The 25,124-nt window shown below is 38.8% G+C and overlaps 2 long non-coding RNA genes across 2 annotated transcripts in view; one reads left to right on the plus strand and one right to left on the minus strand.

Annotated features, from left to right (window-relative positions):
* Positions 1–1,338: 1,338 nt before the first annotated feature.
* On the plus strand, positions 1,339–24,144 carry LOC104910820 (uncharacterized). The gene is made up of 3 exons (XR_793449.4): positions 1,339–1,449; positions 3,735–3,767; positions 19,237–24,144. It is a non-coding gene; the product is annotated as an uncharacterized LOC104910820 (long non-coding RNA).
* The window catches only part of LOC104910819 (uncharacterized), a 39,178-nt gene continuing 19,750 nt past the window's right edge, over positions 5,697–25,124 (minus strand). The window contains exons 2-4 of the long non-coding RNA XR_793447.4: positions 11,385–11,529; positions 10,510–10,576; positions 5,697–5,828 (exon numbers count right to left, since the gene is read on the minus strand). This is a non-coding gene — a long non-coding RNA (uncharacterized LOC104910819). The remainder of the gene's footprint in view (positions 5,829–10,509; positions 10,577–11,384; positions 11,530–25,124) is intronic.

Consider the following 25,124-nt stretch of genomic DNA (forward strand, 5'->3'; position numbering starts at 1 on the left):
TTACATGTCTGGGTACCCATTTTATATCATCAACTCATCATAAGGCAGAGAAGAGAGCTTAAATCCTCGTTTCCCCTAGTAAATCCCTGCATGGAGTGAATGTACCCACCAAGGTCAATTCTTCCTACAAATAGGTTGAGTTTTATGTAGAGAAAAGTTGATGAATTCATTCCTAATACATCACCTCCATGTCTCAGGTGACAAGTCCAAGCCAACAAGTGTGGCTAATGGGCATCATGGCAGTAACATTCATGGATTGTGAGTACTCTGCTTGAGTACAGTGCATTTTTTTTATGCTGAGTGATCTTGAGCAAACCATTTTTCCAGCTATGATATAAAGAAAATGACTCAGTCTTCAATTAAAAATATGTTACAATCTACGCCTGAAAAGCTCCATATGAGAAACAGCTATTGTTATTAAAAGTGATGCAAGGATCTGTATGAAGTCCCCCTCAAACAATGTAAGATCTATTGTTCTTTATCTTCACTTTTTCTTTTGTCTTCACTTTTTTGCCTCCCACAAATCCATTCTCATACTCAACCTTTGTGAGACCATCAAAGCAGATGCAATAAGCAGCCTGGAATAATTACTTCAGTTTAAGGCAAGTAAAGAGATAGAGAACAAGTCAATAAACAAGCTGATGAAGATTCCCCTTCACAATCCAAAACAACTCTATAAACTTACATATAATCCTCATACCGTGTTTCTTCTGCAGTCCCTCCTCTTTCTCTCCTTGTTGTTTTTCTGTTGTTACTTGACATGCTGTATCTGCTTCAGTCCAAATGCCCTTAAAGGCAAGGGCTGTATCTTTTTCCTATCTTTATTGTGTCTCCATATAAAAGTAGGAATGAACATTACTTTTGAAATATTTTCAAGAGAACGCTTTGATGATTTACTGTTCTGCGTCTTTGTAAACACTTTGTTATCTCCCCTGCAGGGAATCAACTGCCTCTTTTGGATCTTTTGTCACTGATATTTTCTGAGTGTTCCTGATTTGTCTATCACAGAGCTGAAATGGGTGCCTTTATAATAATTTGCTTCATACTGATTTATTTCTTGCAGAGTCATATCACCCCACGGCCTATTCTCACTACCCTTTGCGCAGTTACTCACACTGCTTGGTGCACAGATTTTTTTCACTGCAAGACTGCACTGATTTCTGAGGAAACCTAAAGGCTATCTTTGCAACAGCATAAGGAAAAGCAAGGGTCTGGCAGGGTGTGGCACTGTGTCCTTGGTCCTTGTTGGCATTCATGAGACACCTTTGGACTTCCTGATCCGCTATCTTTATCAGCACACACCAGACATTTACTCCTTGAGTTTCTCTCAAGGAGTTGTTTCTGTTGGAATGGCATTTACAGGCTATGCATTATGTGAAGACATACTTTTTTTGTAAAGCCTGCAGTGTGATAGCCTCGTTTGGTGCCTCCGTGTTCTTGTCTTATGAGGTATAGTAGCCATCATTCCCTCCCTTTCCTCTTGCCATTCATCATTTTATAACTCACAATCTTTTTTAAACTCTTTTTTTTTCCTCTATGTTGAAAAGTCTTGCTCTGTTTAATATCTCTTTGGACAGAGCCCATTTCAAACCTCTCCTTTATGCCCTTCATTGAACCTTATTCTTTCTGAGCTGGGGCATCCACAGTCATGCCTAGCATTTAAAGCTGGGGTTTTGTGCAGTGATATAATGATGTTTTCTCTCCTTCAATTCCTGGCCTAATATACTACTAGTATATATTTCTAATATCCTGGGCAGGAGGAGAAGTTGGATGCTATTAACCTCAGAATGAACATTTTCAAAGGAGTATCCACAAAGACTCCTGCAGTCCAATAGATCATTATTATTAGATAGCATATTTTGCATGTAATCCTGCTATTCATTTATGCTATCTTTTTCAGGATTGCTTTTACTGAGAGGGTGACAGCTTCTGATCCTTAAGACTGAAGTGTAAAAACACAGATTCTGATACAAATAGCAACAGAAAAAAGAAAGAAAAAAAGTTTGTCTTTATGCAGCATATTTCTATAAAGATTGTGAGCTGTGTGGATAATTATTGGTGAAGAGTAGCAACCTTAATCTGTCACTTAGCTAGAATGACCTATATAGTTCATTTCAGTTCACTTTCCTTCCCAGATGCTCTCATTTGATCCATATAAGTTGATCTTTTTCATTTTTCCATGCTTTCTTCACATTTTCTTTGAATTTTCATTTTCAATGCAAACAAAAGTCGAAAGTGAAATGAGTGGACACCAGACTTCTCAGTGAAGTCACATCTAGTTCTCCTAGCTCACCCACATGTCTTGCATTGGGAGTCTACAGAAAAGGATGGAAGGAGGAGAGATGACTGACAAATTCTTCGCTATGTAAAAAGTAAAACAAAGAAATACATCAACTCTTTCTTCCCCTTAACTCTTCGTAGACATTAGTTTAATGGCATTAAAAAAGTAGAGTAGAGATTAGGAAAATATTTAAAGATTAGTTCAGGGAAAGCCTGCAACAAACAACCTAGGAGGCTAGTGGAATGTTTCCTTGGGGCATTTTTATAAAACAGAAATAGTTCTTGGAAATGATTCAGTTATATTCATCCTACCTCAATGCAAAGCAATGAACTGGACACTAGGAGGTTCTTCTCTGCTCTGCCTTTCCTCAAAATATAAATTAGAGTTGAAGACACTGCATGACCACAGCATAGCTCCTAGCCACATTACATATGACTGTTAATGGTTCAACAATATCAGAGAAATGCTCCTTTTCATATTTTTTAAGTGGAAAGCTTCAGAAATCTGTCAGTAAAATAAAGCCTGAAAGTGAGCATTCCATCTGGGCTAACCTTTTTTCCCGTATGTCAGTCCCAGTGAAATGTTTTATGTATGTATTCTTTGGAAAACATCTAGCAGAAACAGCTGTGTGTGCTGCCCACCTGCTAAAGCCTACAATCTAGTGTTATTTCAATTAGATTTGATTGCAGGAAAAGTTTATGAAACAGCTATCAATGATTTCATGCCATCTGGCTTCCGCTTTTCTCCTGTTTAGAGAAACCCTGTGTTTACATTGATTGGCCTTCTATATATACAAGCATGATTGAGTTTTATTATTCTTTTTATTTGTCTGATAGCAATGCACTTGGTGCTGTACAAGCTTACAATGGAAGAGAAGCTGTCAAAGATTCAAGCTGTGAAGTTCGGCTCAGATGTATACAAGGTTTCAGCTGAGAACATACCAGAAGGGAAATTGTATTTCTGAAGGTCTGATTTGTTAATTAGAATAGAGAGTTTCCATTGGTGGTAAAGCATACTTCATTTTTTATTTGTCCATGTAATAAATTCTAGAGCGATGCAGTACTGTGGTTCCTTTCCAGAGCCAGCAGAAAGAAACAGAAGCTTTATGAGGAGTGGGTCCAGCCAAAGTCATCTCTTGAGTAGGGGTAGATTACCTCTGGAGATACTTCTCTTTGTCATCATGAGAGCTTAGACAGCCAAACTAGCTTGGAGGCTTAGTTTCTCAACTACTAAAATCAGTAGATTTTAGAAAAAAGTAGAAGAGTTCTCCCTTGACTACTGACTTCTCTGGCAATTTTTAAACCTCCTAGTTAAAGGATGTTGAAGAAGTGCCCTCCCATAAGCTATTTTTTGCCAATGTTTACCAACATTTAAAATTTCTTTCCCCTGTCAGATGGAATGTGAACCCATTAGTCTTTTAAGATACTGACTTCATTTTTCTTTCTCTCCCCAGATTCTTCATGTTTTTGTTGACTGCGAGGATTTGGTATGTAAAAGTCAATACAAAAACTGGCTGTCTCATCGGTAGAACAAATTCCTCTTCTAGCTTTCACTTGTACTCAATTGTGGCAGGCTTTAACTCCAGTTTAGTTAAATTCAATGTTTCAAACTAAAACAGAAGGGTTCATCCCTGTTTGGATGAACCACCTCTAGGAAATAACACTTCAAACTGACCCAGCTATTCTCCCTGTTTGTCCCTCCTGATATGAACCAAGTTTAGGAACATGACTTGACTCTGGAATTAACACCATCTGCTCACACTGTGCTTGTTTAAAGTTCGCTTATGCCACTTGCATCTTCTTTCACAGAAGGATGACATGTTGTGTGAGGCTTGCAGAAAGGCTGGACATATGTTAGGTTGTCAAAATCAGTGGTCTGGAGGAATCTCTTCACTTTGGAAATGCTATAACCTTTTGAAACTTTGTAAAAAGAAGAGCATTCTTCCATTAGAGGATACATACCTCTTCTCAGTTGACATTTTGGTGTTTCTTCTATAGCTGTGTACCTGCCTGGAATGCTAGATATTCGTAGAAATTAGATTAAAAGAATTTGGATAAAACCAGTGAGAGGGATTGAGGGAGGGGAGAGGCAAAGGGAGACTCTGGTGAACATCTCCCTTTAATTTTTCTGTAACATCCACTATAATGGTTATTTGCTCCTTGACTTTCACTGTGTTATGTAACTGCAGTGCAGGGGTTGTAGTAATGTTTTAAGCCAGTATGCAAGCATATGATTAAACTTCAGTGGAAATTTTCTGTTTAAACATCATGCAGACCTGGCACCAGGTACTCACAAGAAGAAATCCACTCCAAATTATATGTCCTTCTGTCTTTTAAGAACAGAGTAAGAACATCAGCTGTGTGTGCACATTCCTTGCTTTCCCTGTTGCACCACATTTTCAAACATTTTACTCAGAAAATAAAAATGACACAAGCCAGGTGGAGTAGAAAACAGTGTACTGTTACTGCATTTTAAAATCGAATATTTGAACAAAGTGAACAATACTCTTCAAACCCAATGAAAGTGGAGGAGAAGACAAACATGTTTGCTTTTGCAGATTCTCTTATGAATTATTTACTACTTTACTAAAGCCACTTATGTTAATAATATTGTAATAAGCAGTGCAGCTCTGACTTGTGTTTGGCTGAGGACACTTTGGGGAAGAGCTCAGGAAACACTGCTTCAACTTCCCAAATTTCCCTGAAAAACAAATGGTATAATGTGGTCAATACTGCTGAAAGTATATGAATGTAAATGGATATAGAGTATAGCTCATGTTTAAAGAGTATCTAAACACTGATTTTACCATTTTTCTTCTTTATTTTAATTATTAACTTGCTTGACCAGCGCACAAAGTGGCAAGAACAAAAATAATCAAAGTAAAAAGGCGGTATCTGCAAGCACTTTAAAATATAAAGGCAGTGAGCCTTACCCTGAGAGACTCAAGATCTACCTGAGCCCAGCCTTGCTTTTTCTTTAAAGGATAAGGAATTGAAGCATAGAAACAGATGTGCAAACATCAAAAGATTCTTTACAGGAGTAGCATTCTGCCTTGCTGTAATCAGCTGTAAGACATTTTGTTTAACTATGCAAGAACATCTAGGATTCTAAATTTGAGAAATATCACATCAGGGAGTTTAGGAAGCTGAAAAACTTTGGATTTCTGAACATCAGTAATTTACTTCAAACTCTTGTATGAGGCTGTGGAAGAACCTGGTCTTGTCCCAGACCTTGTATGGCCCAGCTCAAAACTTTGTGCTTTCATGAATTTTCCTGTAATTGACATTTTGAAACTATCTGTTTAAGATGTTATTATCAGTAGATTAATTCTATATACCTACATGAATATAAAATTCTATTTAAGCTCTTAAACTGCCAAAATTTACATTTGTCCTCAGTGTTAATTCTCTGCACTTGGCAGGACAGATCATATGTAAAGTAATGAACATGGATACAAGTCTTTGCAGGAATGATTACAAAAAACAAACAAACAAACCTTAAAATCTCTATATTAGTGCCTGTTCTCTGGATGGATGAATGCAACCTCCTGTAAAAAAAGGAAGAACATCTACCCTCACCAACACTGAAAACAACAACCCTGATGACAAGCTAATACAAAGATTCTGAAAGAACTGGGTTATTACCATGAAAAGAAAATCAGCAATACAATCGGCAATTTAAGGAGGAGCAAGTGTCATTAAATAAATACATGTGCAAACCAGAGTCTAGTATTATTGCCAAAAATAGATCTGCAGAATATGGAAGTGATTAAGCTATTTCATTTGAAAACCTTTTCATACTTCGGACCCAGCTGATCTGAGAAGTGCAGTAGGAACAAACAGGATTTGTCATATATATGTATATATATCTGTCTGTATTCAGAATAGATTTAAAGTGTAAGGAAGTGGATAAGAATCTGAAATTAAGCTTGGATCATTACCTCAAAAAAAAAAAAAAAAAAAAATCTGATAGAAAACTTTTGTTACAAAACCTCAAACCTTTATAGATTTGCTAGAGACTTAAAACTCAGATTTGTCAGGAGATCAAAATGGTTTATGAAATGTCTTGAATAGGTGAAGGTATATTTATAATTCTCCATTGAACCTATGCAGATCTTTGTTTTTTTTTCTGCATGATTTCAGAGTGATATGAAATAACATTTTGTGGCTTGACACTTTCATCTGTGTTTCACCGTAGGAGGTTTTTGTAACTCTGGTAGATCTTCAGCTGGTGTAAATTTTATTCCAGCTGAGCATCTGGTCCTTATTTTCAGTCATTTTATATTAGTTGAATGAATAACAAAACTGTGAAGAAATATGTTCATAAAATGAACATAGTATTCAAAATATATTGCTTGAGAAGAATTGTATCAAAACAGATGCTGGATTACACCGAGGATTTCCCTTGTCCTGTTGAATCTCTTCCCTATAATGCTACATTAGACAATAATTTAAGAAAATAGGGACAAAAGGAAAACCCGAGGAGTGCACACCAATACTTGTAACCTAATAGCAGAATTTACATCCATCACAGCAACTCTAACACCCAGAATGTCACTTGTTACACTCTGATATTTTATGACCCTCAGAAACTTAATTATTGCTGTACTTTGTTGTCTGTCGGTGTTAACTATGCACAGAATCAGTTGGAGAAGCACAGCTATTGCCTCCAGGTGCAACTGCAGAGGAATTAAGCAGTGGATTAGAGGATTGCCTTCTTGAACTGCATGACTTGGTGTTCATCCAGGCTCTCTGCAAGTGCATATATGCACACTGTATTACCAGAACCACAACTTCACATACCCAAGACACATACCCAAGTTTGCACTGTTAATATCCAGAGATACTATGCAGCCCAAATGGCTGGGAGCTCACATGCCTCAGTGTTAGACCTGTCAGAGAGCTCAGTCATGGAATCACATAATCATAGACTTATGGTACTGAGGGGCGTGGTCTGGTGGGCATGATGGTGATGGGTAAATGGCTGGACAAGATGATCTTGGTGGTCTTTTCCAACTTTAATGATTCTATGACTCTATGATTCAGTTTGGAAAAGACTTTAGAGATCAACAGGTCCATCACTAGTCAACTGAACCTACTGAAACTCATCACTAAACTATATCTTATTCCACAGCACACCTCCAAGCATTTTGAAGAAACCAAAGGGCATTGAGCAATGTTTGAACTCACTGATCTTAACATTTAAAGTACTTCTGTTAAAGTAAAACTATCCTTTGAAGAAAATACTGGGTGATGTGCCATCCTGCATTAAATCTGAGCTGAGCAAAAAAAATCAATTAGAATGGATAACTCTAAGATATATTTTACAACAAGAGGACCAGCAGAGAGAGGGCAATTTAGAGTGATAACTACATCAAGCACAGCAGAGTTGATTAAAAATTTAGCAGTTCTACTGATGAATGTCCTAGTTCAGATTTGGAAAACATCTATGAACTTAATTTTCCACTGATTAAATAATCATTTTATAAACCGTGTATAATTCATGCAATGTTAACTTGACAGTCTTGTGAAATATGACTGCAGCTAAACAGTTAACATATGCCCAGTGAAACAGGACTTGGAGCATACTGCTAGCATCAGCTGGACAGAGCAACAACCCCTGATCATTCTGAACAACTGCCTGATTCATTCGCTTTTCCATTGTAACTGAACATAGCACCACAAATACCATTTGAGATACTCTTGCAGCACCAGATCCCCATTACAAGAGTTTCCAGGTGAGAATCCTTAAAAGTAGTGCCTGCATCCAAGGTTCAGTATATTCATACAAAACCTACACTTGAGAGATGCTGAACAGCAACTGATCTTAGCTGTATCCTCAAGAAGTGAGGAGTAATCATAATTGATTTCAGAGAAAAAAAGTATCCTCTAAAGTGAAAACTGGGATAATCCAGATTATCCTTTGTTGACTTCTAGATGGTTGTGGGGTGAAAATATATGATGGCCTGGAAAAAATAGCTCAATTTTGCTGCAAAATAGTTTCCACTAAAATCCAGACACAGAATTAGCCATATTTCTTAGCTATCTATGGATGATGCCTTTGTTAAAATGTATAGCAGCAAAGTGTTGATTAAAAATAATTTTACAGATAATCAGGCAAGACAGACTGTCAATAGGAGGGTTAGAGAAGGCTTTGACTTCCATCTGCCTTGTTGAAAATACTCTGTGGGACTTAGCTGAAAAAATGTGAAAACACAAAGACTGGAATTTAGGAGACCATTGCTAATTATTAGAAAAATCGGACTCTGGAAAGGTATTCTAATCACCACCGCAGCAACTAAACTGGAGCTCAGTACGTCTACAAAAATGAGCAAGATGAAGTGGAATGTGGATGTGGTAGAGTCAGACTCACAGACCCAGGATGCAGATCTCATACAGAGTGAAAGGAAGATAACTTACTTTGTATTTAAATCAACAGAGAAGAGCAAAGAGAAAAGTGAAGGGACTGGACATTCTGTTTTAGGTCAACTAAGATAATACTTTTTAATCAAGTTTATTTTTTAATTAAACCAGAATTCACTATTTCAACTGATATTTTAAGATCTCTCCAGAAAGAACAAAACCTTAAGAATATCAGTACAAAAAAAGAATACTTAAATTCTTGCATGATTTCAAATGTTTCTAAATGTGGTTTTTACAGTTTCTTGCCACTCAAACACTGTTTCTTTATACTAAACCAATGTGAAGCATTCTAGCCTATTTTTGAAGGAATGGAAGAAATGAATATCCCAATTATAACTTTTCCAAGTGTTCTCAGTGTAAAACCAAGTAAAATCCAACAAAGCTGGGCTGGCTCACAGCTTTGAAATGTGCTTGAGATTTGCTGTAAATATTGAAATCACATTTGCCTTGCAGTTTTGCCCGGGTTTCATTATGAGGTGTTAGTTTCACTGATGCCTCAAGGACTGTGAACTCAGATTCAAACTAGTGAGAACTTTGACATGCACATTTGCAAAATATTTGCAGTGAAGCATTGCATGGCTTTGGCTCTGCCTCGTACCTTTGAGCAGCTGCTCTGGGTTCCTAAATTTGGAGGCATTACAGAAGACAGAAGCATATTAAAAAAAAAAAAAAAAAAAAGGAAAAAAGAAAACGTATATGCACTACAGTCAAAATTCTCCAGACATCTTTCCTGTTTTCTTCACTTTCAATCAATGCCAAAACAACTTATTTTTTTCATTCTGTAGCAGATTCTGTGGGTAGTTTCTATGCTTGTTGACTTGCTCTTAAGATTATTAAAAGCTTGAAGGAAAATCATAGAATGGTTGAGGCTGACAGGGACCTCTGGGCACATCTGGCCCAGCTCCGCTCCAGGGGGGACACCCAGAGCAGGGTCCCTGTGCCCACGTCCAGGTGGTTTTTGAGGATCTCCAAGTAGGAGTCCCCACAGCCTCTGAGCAGCCTGTAAGGTATGATGTTTAGAATGGCCAGCCAAGGCCTACAGCAGCAAAACTTCCGTGCTGTGCAGGTGACAGAGCATCGGTATGGTCTGCCCAGAGGCTGTGGGATCTCCTTGTTGGGGATCTCCAAAAGCTGCCCAGACATGGGCCTGGGCACCCTGCTCCGGATGTCCCTGCTTGGGCAGGAGTTGGAGCAGGTAACACTCCAGAAGTCCCCTCCAACCTTAGCCATCCTGAGATTCTGTGATCTGGACCCTGCCCACTGTCTGAAGGTGACGCACTGTCTGAAGGTGAAAGGATATGTTTAGATGGCAGGTGTTCCTCTGCCCAGCTGGGCCCCTGCTTTTTAAATCACCTTTTCTGCTTATGGAGGCAGCAACACGGTCTCAGCTAAATGCTACAATGCTTGTTCTGTCACTGGGTGACAAAATGTTGCCATGGCAATGCTTGGCAGAATTTCATAGAGGATTTCTGCATTTCAGATAATGGAATTTAAAAGGGCTTTGGTCTGAACTTTCCAGGGTCATTTTGAAACAGAAGATCCTGTCCTTTTATCTGTTATAAAAGGGGGGAACACAAATCTGAAGGAGTGGAGTTGCAAGCAAGCCAGGGATAGCTCACTTAAAATGGAGAGGAGTTGACCTTCAAGGCACACTAGGCATCCCCTCCACCCATTTATTTCTTTAGTTAAGCTTGAAGCTGTTCTGATGTTTGACTTTTCACTTACAGGCATATGCACTAAAGCACACACATCTCTTTGCAAATTAATAGCTATCATCTGTCATGTAAAATGGTGTTTCAAACTTACCTCACTGGCATTTACCAAGAGGTTTCCTCATCACTAGTTGTCGTTCTCGGGAGGATCAGGAAGTACTCTGAAAAATCAACGGCTTCTTTTGACTAATGGCAACATCTGCTTTTGAAAGTGATGTAATTTCATTGGATCAGCTTTTTAGTACACTCTGTTTATACTCCGTTAGATGACTAAAAATATTTAAAGAGATGTTAAAATGTCTGAAACTCATGAATTAAAATAATTATCATCTGAAAAGGGAGATTTAGATTAGATGTCAGGGGGAAGTTCTTTACTGAGAAAACAGTGAGGTGCTGGAACAGACTACCTAGAGAGGCTGTGGATGCCCTGTCCCTGGAGCTGTTTAAGGCCAGGTTGGATGGGGCCCTGGGAATCTGGTCTAGTATTTGATCTAGTGGCTGGCAGCCCTGCTTGCGGGAGGAGAGTAGGAACATGGTGGTCCTTGAAGTCCCTTTCAACCCCAGGCATTCTATGATTAGGATTCTATTATTAAGAAAAATCAGGTTAAAGTTTATCAAATTTATCACAAATTTATGCTATCATGGCAAATTTGATTTTCTCTGTTAGCCAATAGAAAATCGGTGTGATTTCAATACTCTGACACTTCTTCCTGCATCAGTGATCAAGTATGAACATTCTGGTTTCAAGAAAGAATAAAAATATTCAGTGAGCTTTTATGTAGATCAGAAAATACTTCTTACTTATATAAATAATTTTTCTGGGCATTATTTCCTAACCACTCAAGCTTTTGCTTCAAGAGATCCTTCAGGTAGAGAGCATGCAGGAGAATTACAGATCTATGGATCTGGTTGTGATGCAAAAGAAAATATATAGTAAGCAATAACAAAGTTAATCTCCAGATTTCTTACCTTCAGGTACCTGCAGTTTGGCTGCTTCTCAGTTCTGATAACTCTTAGGAAAACAAGTCTTCAACAATGATTTCCAAAGTTTGCATGGGTTTAGGCAAGTATTTATCAGACCAATTTGCATGAATTGGCACTAAGTATTTTTTATCTGCAAAAAGTAAGCAGCAAGGAATCATTTTCATGAACAGACATGCCCAGTGATACACAGATATTAATGTCAGTTCTTCGATATTTATTAAATAAGTGTACATTTCCCCATATATAGCTGCACCAAAGTGTGTGATTCGTCCCAGAATCAGAGCACGTCCTGAACATTATTTCAAGATTGCGAGTAAACATGGGAAAACTGCAAGGCATTTGCACATTAACTTATAGCAGTTATAGTTTAAATAACCCCATTAATGTGTGATACTACAAAGTTTATTACAGAGAGCCATGATGAGTATAACGAGTGAGCAAATGGGAGTACTGCAGAATAAATAACACTCCTTTGCTTACAAACATCCCCATAAGTTACAATAATAAAGTGTATAAAGTGACAACCCATGAAGAAGCATGGTTCAGTTGGCTACACTAAACTTTCCTTCCTAGGCAATAAAAGAAGCTGAAATAAATTTTTTATGTGTAAAGTTAATTTTTCATTATACTGACTAACACAAATGCAATCAAAATGTCACCAAAGGTTTTGGTTTGATTTAGCCCATTACTTTAAAAGATGTTACTCATCTCAAAGGTGCTTTGTGACACTCTTAATGTGTTTTTGAAAAATGTTTTATTGTCTCCAGCTCAGACATCCTGAAAGTTTCCACCTTTGTAAATCAAGAGGGGAGAAGGCGGGGGAAAGTGCAGTTTTATTGGTTTGCTTTATCACAGAAAGATTTAGAGTCAAATGTCATTGAAACCGTTTTGATTGCTTGCAAAAACTCATTTTTACTGGTGAGAAGAGGAGGACAACAGTTTGCACTCGGGGCAATGCTTTCTTCTTTGTCCCATAGCTTTTCCAAATGGCAAGTCCTATTTAGAGCAGTGAAATTCACCAGACTAAGCAACCAGGATTTGGCCTGTAGCAAAAATAAGCTTTCACATTACAATTAAATGTAGTGTTTAAGCTTAGGATAAGCTTTATTACTCAAGTTCCATTTGTAATGGGCAGAAAACCCAGGCAGAGCCCAGTCATTGCACAGCAGCTGGTGAGTTCTGGGAAGCTGATCTGCAAGCTTGTGCCTGTATGTCCTGAATCTGTGTAGGACTAAGCATGTGAATAAAATAGTGAACAGTTGATCCTGCGCAATTTTTGTTTCACATAATCACTCTAGTATTTTCTGTTCTGCAAGATTTCAGCAGGAAATCTCTGGGTTTAGCTGCTGGAAGTCGGAATTTTTATTTCATTTAAAAAAAAAAAAGGAATTTTAAAAAAGCATTATTTAATCTAACATGAAATGAAATTTCAAGTGAAATTTGTCTTTTTTTTTAATGAAATAATGCTTTCTAAGGAAAAATAAATGGAGGTAACAAGTATGAAAATGAACTAATTGCATTTTTCTTATTTATGCTTTGTTTCAGTAAGGTCTTTTTAGCCTTGGCGCATTTATAGAAGACACAGAACTCTGCTGCAGTTCTTGCACCATTTCAGCATTGTGTCATGTTATATCACATAGAGAGTTGCAAGAGAGGGACTAGGAAAGCATTATTTGCCATCTCTTCAACCTCAGCTGTTGTGCAGACCTGTAATTCTCTGCAGCTTTCTAACAGGAGCCAACAATGGACCAATTAAAAGTAAGAATTGTGGTTTATATAGCACACTGGTGTGGGAATAAGGCAGTTGGGTATGAAGCTACAGATATCTGGGATTTTAAGCTATGTCAGATTCCTTGCCTCCTTACTTGGAGGAAACCCTTACTTCTTGATTTGCTGAGGAAGATTAAGCAAAAAAGCAAACTGGACTAATAAAACTAGCAGTGATTTTTTCAACTATACATTAGTTAGATACTGGTCAGTATAAGAGACACTGAGAAATTACTCATTTTTCTAATAGTGACATTCCTGTCCTTTCATAGATTAGGGAATAATGAGTCTCACCATACAATTAGAATGGTATTCAACTGATCTGATTTCAACCACCTAAATGTTAGGCATGACATTTGTGTCTTAGGAGTCCTCCATTATCAACAGACAGAAACAAGCACCTTAAGAGAGACGTTCATCCCATCTGCCACAGAAATTCCCAAACTACGTTGGAATAAATGTTCGATTTTGAGATTAAAGTCACATAAGATTAATTCCACCCTAAGTCACTTCTGGAAACCAGGGGAGCTTTGAGTTTCTGAAGCTTTTTCCAGCTGCTTGATACATGTGGTGTTGCAAGTAACAGAACAGCATGAAAATATATTATCAATTCCCATCCCTCCCACACCCCCCATCCCCAGATTTGATTGAAAATGATGGTATCCTGCATAAGCATAGCATATTCTCATCATGATGCATGGGAATTTGTGGTGTCAGTACATAACTCAGTGAGAACTCTGAGAATGTGCTCCATAAAGTTCAAGACCTCTAATCTCTCGACTGGTACATGGTGCCTGGTGAGTAACAGCCTTACAGCTGGAATGGTCTTTCTACAGCTTAGCAAGAGGTGAGGTTTGATTGATAATAGATGGGGTGCTCACTTCTCTTTGAAACTGTTATAAATCAGCCAGATAGTTGCAAAAAAAAAAAAAAAAAAAAAAAAAAAAAGTCAGGATTAGCAGAGGATTTTTCAAAGACATTCGGAGTTTGGAGGTATTGTATTGCTGAAAGTCAGAAGATGAACAGGGCACTGGTCTGTTTGTTTGCCAGCCTCCAGGAATTAAGAACTGATCAGTCCTAGTCCATAAGGAGAAAAGTACACAGGTACAGTGAGATAGCCCAAGCCTTCTGCACTATCTAGATCCTGCTGGAAAGTTTCAGGACTGTTCACCTGCTCAGGGCCTTTACAGGAAAAGAAGAACTCAGGAATTTCACCTTTATGATTACAAGGATCAAGTCTGCCTGTGGTTCTCCATAGGTTCCATAGGTAAGAATATGACTCTGCAAGTTATGGAAAGAAATGATCTCTTTTAATGAAAAAAACACTGTTAGTGAGATTTCAACTTAACTACCCTGATCTAATACAAGAAAGTCACTGAGGATTAGGAATCTCTCTTTTTAAATTAAGCATAGGAAAGACCACAAATAAATCCTTGTCAGTAAGGAGCAACTAGAAAAGAGCTGGTAGCAGTGTCTATTATTAATGTTTTCCAGCCCATGCCCTGAAGAAATCCCACTTTCTGCTGCTTACTCTCTGCCAAGCTTCAGCTGTTCAAGCTGAAATTTGACATGGCAGACATCACCCAAAGGGGGTCACAGAGCTCATCAAGGGAAGAAAAGAGACATAGACATGCTTTTACGTCTCTAATCACTGTTAGCTGTTGTGTAACCTTCGTGGTGATAGAACTAGTGACTTTCTGCTTATTATCTGTGCCCAGAAATCTTTCATTTCTTCTGCAGAAGAACCCTAACTTCATAAGCAGGACTGATCCCATCGGTGCCGTCAAGAACCAGAAAGCTAAACCATTTGCTTATAGGTCTTCAAAAAGATTTAATCTCTTAGGAAATAAGTTGTTGTCTGTATTTTTTAAAGAGAATTTGATTAATCTGCTTAAATTTGGGGCGTGGAAGATATGTGGGATGGTGACAATTCATTGAAAAGCTTCTTAAGGAAACCTGTGGGTGCTTAAACCCAAAACATGCTAGTGGACATCAATAGTTCTCCTATGCTGTAGCATGACAACAGCTGATTAGAAGTGCAAATACCTTAAAAAGACAATGAGTTTAATCTCATTCAAATGTAAATATCTACAACACAGATGCCAGTAACTGAACAAGTCACCTAGGAATCAATTTATGTTGTGTGGCACTTTCAAATAGCGATTCATCTGACCTATTTTACCTGCCGAAGAGGAATTGCACTGTTATGTAAAAGTTCCTGTTTCTCTCCAGTAAGATGGCTGTAAAGGGACTTAGATGTGGACCACTGCATAGCAGACATTGACACTGAGTTGGATGAATTTCACAGTTTGCTTTTGTACTGCGTGTAGACTTCTGATGAGTGTAATGCCAATGGGAATGAAGAAGAAAGCTGGCACTCCAGAATTCATGAGTTTGCAAAGACAGTGCTGCAGGAATAAATTCACTCTTACCCTCTGCTGGGTAGTGTGGAGCAAGAGTTTCCATTATGAGATGAATAAATATATTAAAGCTAAAGGTAGAAAGCTTCTTTAGTGTCTGAATTTGAAGAGGAAAATGAGCAGTGTGAAAAAGGTCTTTCTTACCTCCACAGTGGAACAAACCTTTCTAATTTTAATGTCTTATTCAAAATAAGGAATTAGTTTGCATATGGGGAGATGCAAGGCTGCTCTGATAGTAATGCTTCCTCCTTTATTATATGGCCCATGATGTTAGAGATGAATGTTGATGGTGAACCCTCTTGCCAATATTCCATTCCATGTTGTTGCTGTGTGACAGATGGCAGCAGAGGGGCAGTCTGACAAAATGGCTTCCGATATGGAAGTGCGGATGAAGGAAAGACGTGTCATTGAATTTCTCCATGCAGAAAAAATGGTACCCACTGACATTCATCAATACTTGTTGAATGTTTATGGAGACCAAATGGTGGATGTCAGCACAGGCAAGTGGTGGATGGTGCGTTCCAGCAATGGTGACAGAAAGTGAAATTCAAGCCACGTTCCAGACACATGCATATCTGTCACACCACAAAATGAAGAATGTCTTAGAATCATAAAATCATAGAATTGTTCAGGTTGGAAAAGACCTTCAAGATCATCAAGTCCAACCATGACCTAACCATACTACTCTAACTAACAACCCTCCATATTCATGGATGGTGACTCAACCACCTCCCTGGGGAGCCTATTCCAGTGCTTAACAACCCTTTCTGTAAAGAAGTTTTTCCCCATATCCAAACTGACCTTATCCTGGTGCAACTTGAGGCCATTTCCCCCCATTCTGTCACCTGTCACCAGTGAGAAGAGAACAACCCCACTCTCATTGCAATCACCTTTCAGGTATTTGAAGAGAGCAATAACATCTCCCCTCAGCCTCCTTTTCTCCAGACTGAACAGCCCCAGTTCCTTCAGTCTCTCCTGACAGGGCATATTCTCCAAGCCCTTCACAAGCCTTGATGCCCTTCTTTGGACCTGCTCCAGCACCTCAATGTGCTTTCTGTACTGAAGTGCCCAAAACTGAACACAGTACTCGAGGTGAGGCATCACCAGTGCTAAGTACAGGGGCAGGATTACTTCCCTAGTCCTGCTCACCACACCATTCCTGATACAAGCCAAGATTCCACTGGCCTTCTTGGCCACCTGGGCACACTGCTGGCTCTTATTCAGCCGACTGTCCATCAGTACACCAAGATCCCTTTCCATCAGGCAGCTTTCCAGCCACTCTTCTCTAAGCCTGTAGGGTTTCCTGGGGTGACTAAAAAGCAGGATCCAACACTTGGCCCTATAGAAACTCATACAGTTGGCCTTGACCCATCAGTCCAGTCTATGCAGATTCCTCTGTAGTGTCTTTCTACCCTCTGTCTTCATCTACCAAGGTCTTACCTCATTATGGCTAATTGTGCTGACTATGTTGAAAAATAGCATTTTGTGGCTGAGAATTTGCTCTATCAAATAGTGTTATTGGGCCATTTGAATCTGTTGTAGCTTCCATGGAAATAAATAGAAGGCATTACTTTTGGAGCAAACCATGTATATTTATATTAGCACTTATTGCCTTTGGAGTACTTGATTTACAATGTGAAAAAAACATTATTTTAATATCATATGTGATATTTAAAAGTATAGTAATGCCAAATACTTGTATTCTGGCAGCCGTCTGAGATTTAATTAGTAATCTTTTGTGTCAAAAGCTTGAGCTGGTACAGGCCCTCTCTGCCTATACCATCCTCTGCCAGAGGAGCTTTGGAATGTATGGGCCTTAGTACTATTTTGGCAGTTTCAGCCATATCAGATAATAGTAAAATATTGACCTATTCAGATTTTAATTTTAGTGTTGCCCCATTATGCTTAGATTAGAGGGGAAGAAATTAATTGTGGAGTTAATTTTCTCTTACTGTCTTGTACAAAATGTAAATGATGTCATATATCTGTACTTTATATGGTTTAAAAAGTAGTTAATTCTTTTTCAAGATTTATTTTTTTAGTAGATGATATTCTTGAAGTTTATCAGAGCCAAATATTAAGGGTCAGAAAAACAAAATTTAAATGGAAGGAATTTTACATGTGAAGAGCTATATATAAAATAAAAGCATGTATGATAATTGAAATGGTTCTGGACAAGAGTTCCCAAATGCCAAGGACAGTTGTCACCTGAAGAGTCATGTATGCACTGCAGTCACACAATATTTGATACATTAAAGAATTTTGGAACAGTTTTCAGTGTACCCGAACATTATCCTTTATTAAGATAGTGGTTAGAAAGTTCGTACTATCCTTTTCTATCTTTGTCTCATTAATTTTATCTTTAAGACTTCTCTTTTATTCTCCCTGTAGACACAGTATTATGTTTTATATCTTAAACTTTTAGGAAATTGAAACTGAAATCAGTTCAAGAGAATTAAATTTAGATTGCTCAGTTTTGAATGACTGTATGATTCATTAGTGAAGAAATTTTTGGAAATGCTTGATATTATTAAGCAGTAAGTTAAGGACAGCCATGTAGTGAAGTAGAGAACTAGGTATCAGGAGATTTGGATTCACTGCTCTGCTGCAGGTTTTCTTTGCAAGCTGATGTAAAACTCTCTGTTCCCATCTGTATAACAGGAATAGTTATTCTTCCTCTGTCTGCATTGTCTAGATGTCCTGCAAGCTGCTCTTCAGAGGTACATTTGTTCCTCATCTGTAAACACTCCACAAGAGTAGAACATTTCAATATACTCTTTTTCCAGGCAGGAATGATTTTATTATGCATTTGAAAGAGTACCATGTAACACTGGGATATGAATCTGCCTGTAGCTCCTTCTGCTACAAAAATATAAGTGCTAATAATAACTAATGATATTAACAACTTTTAATTGTGCTGCACTTGTAAGATCCTTCCTACCGCTTTGCTCTGGGTTGAGGAACTCCCCATTGTCTACTTTAGCAATGGTAAATACCACAGTTGCACAATATCATTATTGTTCTAGTTGTTAGCAATTTATTCAAAGAACATCTTATGAGTGCAAATAAAGCAAGCAGGTGTCTGCACTGAGGAGTTTATAAACTACGTTAGAGATAGCACAGCAAGACATGAACAACAGAGAGGGAACATTGGAATTCAGTGCCTTTCATAGAGATACAAAGCATAAGGCTTTTTTGTTCTTTGTTTATTTCTTCCTGTTTACTTTCTTTTTGCTGTCATGGAGTCTAAATCTTGGTGGGTGGATGTGCAACTTTTGTGTTCTCCAAACACTGGGCAAAATACACTCAGCTGAGACCAAGATACATCAAAAGTCTTGAAGGAAATTAATCATGCAAGAAACAGAGTTTTGTTGGCAAAACCTTTAATAAAATGCCCTGACCTGAGGCAGAATCATCCACTGTGAAGGATACGGATCAATCATCACTTGAAAAAACAGAGGGGCAGATAAGTTAGGTCCTCATATAAAGATCATTGATAATAGCAGATTCCTACTAAGCTTTGGACCACATCCCTTTATTAGCCTATGTAGCCAAGAAAACAATTTTCTCTTTTCTCTTTGTAGATTGTTATCATCTCTTGTTGGATCTTGCTTTAGCTGAAACTGTGCTTTCCATGTGCAAATTTACAGGAAGAAGTAAAGGCATGTGAAGAGATTTCAACCTCCCCTGCTGTTAAGACCAACTCGTGCAACATGTCCTACTGCATCACAAAATTGAGCTACAGATGTTCTGAGAGACCCATCCATTGAATTAAACATCTGCTGGGAGCAATGAGGCTCATTCCTGATCAAGACTTTGATGTGCTCCTGTCTATCCATCTACTTCCACATACTAAATAAAACAAAGAAGATACTGGAATGAGAGAGCACGTAAGGCCAAAGGGTAGAGTCCAAGCCCACCACATTTTATAGAGACGTTGCGGAGCCTGCATAGGAGTCGAAGACAGGAGGGAGAAGTTGCTGCAAGCTATTTTCATTACAAGATTGCACACTAAAAAAGAAAATGCCACCCTAGAGCTTGGTGTTAACTTAGTTATCTTACAGACAACTCAATTTGAAGAAGAATTACAGTTTAGAAAGCAAAGAGAAGAATCTGTCACCTAGACTAATAGCAGTCAGAGTTTCTTCAAGGAAGAAAATGTTAGAGGCTAAAACTACTGCCAGATTCCATGGCAAAGCCAAATGCAGTGGGGAGGTTCTCCTGTGGTTCATCAATGAACTCTGGGTCAGGTATTCCGTTCCCCCTTTGTGTGCTAGTGGAATGAAAAATGAGTCACCCCTGCAGAAAGCAGCTTGGCCCTCATGCCAGGTGGTCTGATGACAGCACATTGCTGTGTAGGGCATGTTATACCTCTACGCTTTTCTTATCAAAATGTCAATACTTTCTCATTGCCTTTGAGTGTTCCTAGGAAAGTATATACAGGCTGCAGGAAATGAAAGTCATGAGATTGGAAGGGCTGAGATAGGTGCTCCCAGGAAAAGGCCTCAGGTGGAGACAGGAACTTTAGCAAGAGGACAAATGAGCTGTTAGTTACATACTTTTCAAAGCCTGCAGTTGCAATTTTGAAAGGCAGAAGTAGTAGTTCAGTGCCTGGTTCCCAGAGAGTTTTATGAAATCTGTTGAAATCAGAACAAACTAACAAGCCCACTGTCAACATGAAAAATGCAGCAGGTTTCCCTTCTTCTCCTCTGTACTTTGGCTTCCTGACTGGGCTTCATTTTGTGAGGTCTGTTGTCACTGCTTAGGGAAAAACTGCAAATTACCTACACACATTTACTTTTTTGTGGGTCAATAGCACTGCAGTGTAATGCTGCCCATTCTCAGTCTGTGACAACTTTGCCCCCATCCTCCCGCTTCAGCTTAGCTTTTTTCCCATTTTGCATAGGTCACATTGGGCTTTTGAAAGCAGGAGAAGGAAGCACTAAAGCTCAGTCTTTGGGCTTTTCCTCTGTCTAACTTGCCCTGTCACCACTGTGGCTCTGAGCTGCCCCAGGCATGGTCTCCATGGCCCTACTGCTGCAGTGAGTATAAGGCAGTGCTGGCTGTACAGCACCATTCCCCCAACTCCTGTTGCATATTGCTGTAACATTAGTAATTATAAAAATAAAATAAAAAATCCAGTGCTTCATTTTAAAATGTCATTGCTTGATTTAATATCACTGGGAGCTGACCTCCCACCATGGGTCTGTAGATGAAGCTTCCCAACATGCTCCCGCAGGGGCTGTGCTTTGGCACAGCTGGGCTGTGCAGAAAGGGAACGCAACCTCAGGCTCTGCTGCCTTCTCCAAGGAAACTGTGAGCTGCTTTTCTGAAAGAAAAGTGGAGATTGCATTGTACTTCATTGCCCGAAAATGCAGCCTGAATTTCAGGCAAGAGTGCATTGCACCAGATAAGTTGATTGTTTACATAAAATGCACTTTTTAAAGTAACTACCAAAAAAAAAAAAAAGTAAGGTGTGCAACAGCAACAGACAGCACTAGCAGCAATACAAAGCTGGTTACTAATGGGCTGGGATTTAGGCATTGTTTCAAGGTAAATTTGTATTCATATAGATGCACCAGGAAAGATTTTATATGAGAAAGTCAATGAAAAGAAAAACTCAAACTGATCACAGATGCTTACACGCTATTCTGCCATATCTGAATTTTATGTGTATGTTTGGTGGCTGATCATTTGGATAGAGACAAATTTGTTTTATTTCTTTCCCTGCAGCTTGTTCATTAAAATTCTGTTTTACTCCAGCAGCCAGCATTGTGCTGCATCCTGACATCGGCGCAGAGGGAAACTGCCACAACAGACACATGCCAGCCGTCCCTACCAATCCAGCAAACTATTGCTTCCCTGCATGGAAATATAGTATTTATCCTCTTCCTGGGGAAATAACAGATTCTGCAGCAAGACAATGGAACGCAGCTTGTTCATACATAGTGAAAGTACACATGTGGTAAACACAACAGCCTGATTTCCCTCTGCATCTCCTCGGTTTTGCACAGATGCGTACCAAAATGATTTCTACCGATCTGTTTTTTCTGGCAGCTGTAACATTGAGCTCTCATTCTGCCAACCTCCCACGTAGTTCCTGAGTCCCAGAAAGGTGGCTGGCCCCATGCTTGTTCCCACAGGGCCTGAGCAACGCGTGTCTTCCCAGAGAACCACATGCTGGCACCCTGTGAATTCCAGGGTGCGTATCGCTGCCTTATCTCTTGGATTAGTGCAGAAATTCCTCCGCAGCATTGAAATGCTGGCTTTATGCCAAAATTCCTAGATGCCTAAAATTAAGCTTTGAAGCCCAAGCTAAGCAAGGGCTTACGTACCGAAAGTGGACTTTAGATGGAATTCTGGCACCTGAGTGCCAAACAATCACAGAACCATTGAAAAATGTAATTGATCAACTATTTTCCATCCCTAGAGATACAGAACACCTGGGGATGCATTACTTTCTAACTAGAAGTTCTCCAGCTGCCTGAAGCTGTTTGAACATGCTGTCCAGAACTGGCCTAGAGCTGGCTTAAGTGGATATGCCAGAATTTAACTGGGGTCTCCGCAACCCTCACCTTGCAACTAAACACTTGTAAAACAGTAAATTTTCAGCAGTGTCTATGTATTGCAGCACAGATTTGCTGGTGTTCAGCACCTCTGCAGTGGAAACCATAAACTGATATCTCATTCTGATTCTTTTCTCCTTATCTAAACTTAATTTCATTTGCACTGTTGATGTATCAGTGCAATAGCTTAAGCAGTGAAAGTATCTGTTTTTAGAAAATGCTCAGCATCTATTGAATTCCAGCATCCTTCAGGCCTTAATGTTAGGCTACATTTGAGATGCAAAGGGGAATATTCACAGAAACTCTCTCTGCAGCAAGTTATGCCTTGTTGGCTTTCACATTGACTCAGTGTTTGCTCATTCAGCATTAGAGAGCCCATTATTTGGGCCCAGACTCTGATAGGTAAGGAATCAGAACAGGAGGAGATTTTGCGTCAGTGTGTGGGCTGTGAACGCAACGAGGTGATTAAATAGACACTGGCAGCAGAAGATAAAGTTAGCAATTATGAGGCCATTTCCAGGAACAGCCTGCTCAGAATAAAATTATTTTGCTCAAAATCAGCAGGTAAAAGTAAAAAAAGGCTTTCAAAGAGGTCTGCTGCTGCCACAAGATTGGGTTTTCTTTCCCTTTCCTTTAGAGTTGCCAGCTAAAAGGTTGCACAGATTCCCTTTGCACATATCTCAGTGATTATACTTAATATTGTTGCCCCTCTTTTCAGTGCTAGTAGAGCTCATGCAGAAGTTGGGCTGGAGAGTGATACTGCCTGCTCACAATGCCAAGGCAGCAGGAATAGGGAACTATAAAGATTCTTACACCTTCTCTTCCTGATGCTGTGAGCATAGCACAAATGGGCAACCGCCTGCAAGTGGATTAATACTGCCCTCCATCATATTTAGGACAAGGTGACTGAAGCCTCACCAGATAATCTGCTTGGGGCCAGCTATAAGGGGAAATGTGGAGGAAAAGGGTAAAGATCACAGCTTTCTTCCGTATGGGATGCCAGATTCTTAAAAGATGACAACTATTTTCAGTCATTCTTGACATGATTGGCTTAACAGTACTTTTCTCATAAGTGAAGATCAAATTCTTGCCATGCACATAAGCCTTCCACTCCTCTGCACTTTGCTTTGTTTAGGAAATATGCATACATCACTTTCATATTGCACAAGCTGGCTAATATTGATCAACGTGAGCTATTGAATATGCATTTATACCTGCTGAGAGCACTTCAGGTGCAGGGAATATTATGTTATGAGCCATAAATGCATGAATTTCCATTGTAAGAAGACTGATGTGACAGCTCACCCTCCTGTAAAGATTGTTACCTGTACAAGAACCTTGATCTCCTTACACATTTCCACTGAGATTGAAACAGTAGATATTTTGGAAGCTTTCTGAATCACCTGACTTTATAAGATTTTCTTACCAAAACAAAATACTTGAAGGATATCTCTGTTTTGTTAAGATTTTCACATTTTTTCTGCTGTCTCATAAAAGTAGATACATGACAAAATAGTCCTTAAATCCTTCTCTCTGCTATCAAGTCCATCCCTCAGAATAGATTCTTTCAGCAGGGAGACTACCAAATAACATGCAAATCCACTGAAGTGGTCTCAACTAAATATAACAGTATGGTGTGAGTGGGAAAAAATATACATATGTTCTCTTGCGCCTTTTGTGTAATCAGGGCCACAGGATTTTGCCAGTGCCTCCTCCATCCCTCCTACCCAGCTATACTTCAGGGTCCAACCTCAGTACTGTTCTGTCACTGTACATAATACAAGTAACACAATTTCTATAGAAGTCTCCACATAGAAAGATGCACCTAAACTCAGAGCCCCATTGCTGCAGTTAAAGCTTGAGACATAAAACCTGGACAGTAAACCTTCACAGTGAAGGCACCGACAAACAAGGCTGCAGTTATGTGGAATATAAGATGACCAAGGCATTTAGGTTCTACTCATTGTTAAAAAGACACTACAAATAAAATATATCCTGCGCACAAGTATTTTGCTCCTGTGTTTGTTTGGATGGTCTTTTTTTAAGGAAAAAAAACAAAAATGTTTTAAAATCCATGCTGTGGGAGATGGGAGACTGTAGAGTCAATGACACCAATTCATGAATAAAAATTGAGGACACCTGTAATATCTGCGTATGCTTCTATTTCATTAGTGGACTTGCCACAGTGTGCAGGCATCCGTGTCATGACATAATTGCAGCATAATAACTCAAAGATTCACAAGAACAGTCCAGTGTGCAGATAGAAGACCCATGTTCTCCAAGAGTGTTTTTAACATGGAAGTAAGATATTTTCCATTTATGCTAAATAAACGATGCAGTAGGTTAGAGTGCTGAATTTTGTCCTGTGTGAACAAGTACAAAGATATTTCATACAAGCTTATTCTGACAAAATATAAAAAAGAACAAATGGTTCAATCTTTTCTACTAAGTACAGCTTGAGGCATATAATTAGCAATCTAGAGAGGATGATTGCGAGTGAACTGGCATGAAAAGTTACACTGTTATCACAGATGAAGTTGTAATATTTCATTATCATTTCATGATGCGTGAATTAATTGATATTTATTCACAGAGATGCACTAGAAATAGTGGTGCCTCTTATGATAATTATACATATTTTTCAATCTGGAGGACAAAAAAAAAATCTGCCTTAAATACTATGAGTTATGAGACATACTTTCAAAGAACAGCATAACTACCTGTATTTACCAAAAAAACTGCAGCTATGTGCATCTTTTTCGTATATTCATGATTCCAGTAGCTATGCATAAGTACACATGCATAGTGTTTGTGTCACATCATAATGTATCTAGGAATGTGAAAATATATCTCAGAAAGGAAAAAAAAAGTGTTTGCCCTACCCCCTATTGAAATACAATCTCCCCTCAAGTGAAATTGCAAGAGTTATTTGCCAACAGTGAAGGTTTTATAGACTAAAAAAGGATGAAAAA

Source organism: Meleagris gallopavo, chromosome 4 (assembly GCF_905368555.1).
Source record: "Meleagris gallopavo chromosome 4, MGAL_WU_HG_1.1, whole genome shotgun sequence".
NCBI lineage: Eukaryota > Metazoa > Chordata > Aves > Galliformes > Phasianidae > Meleagris > Meleagris gallopavo.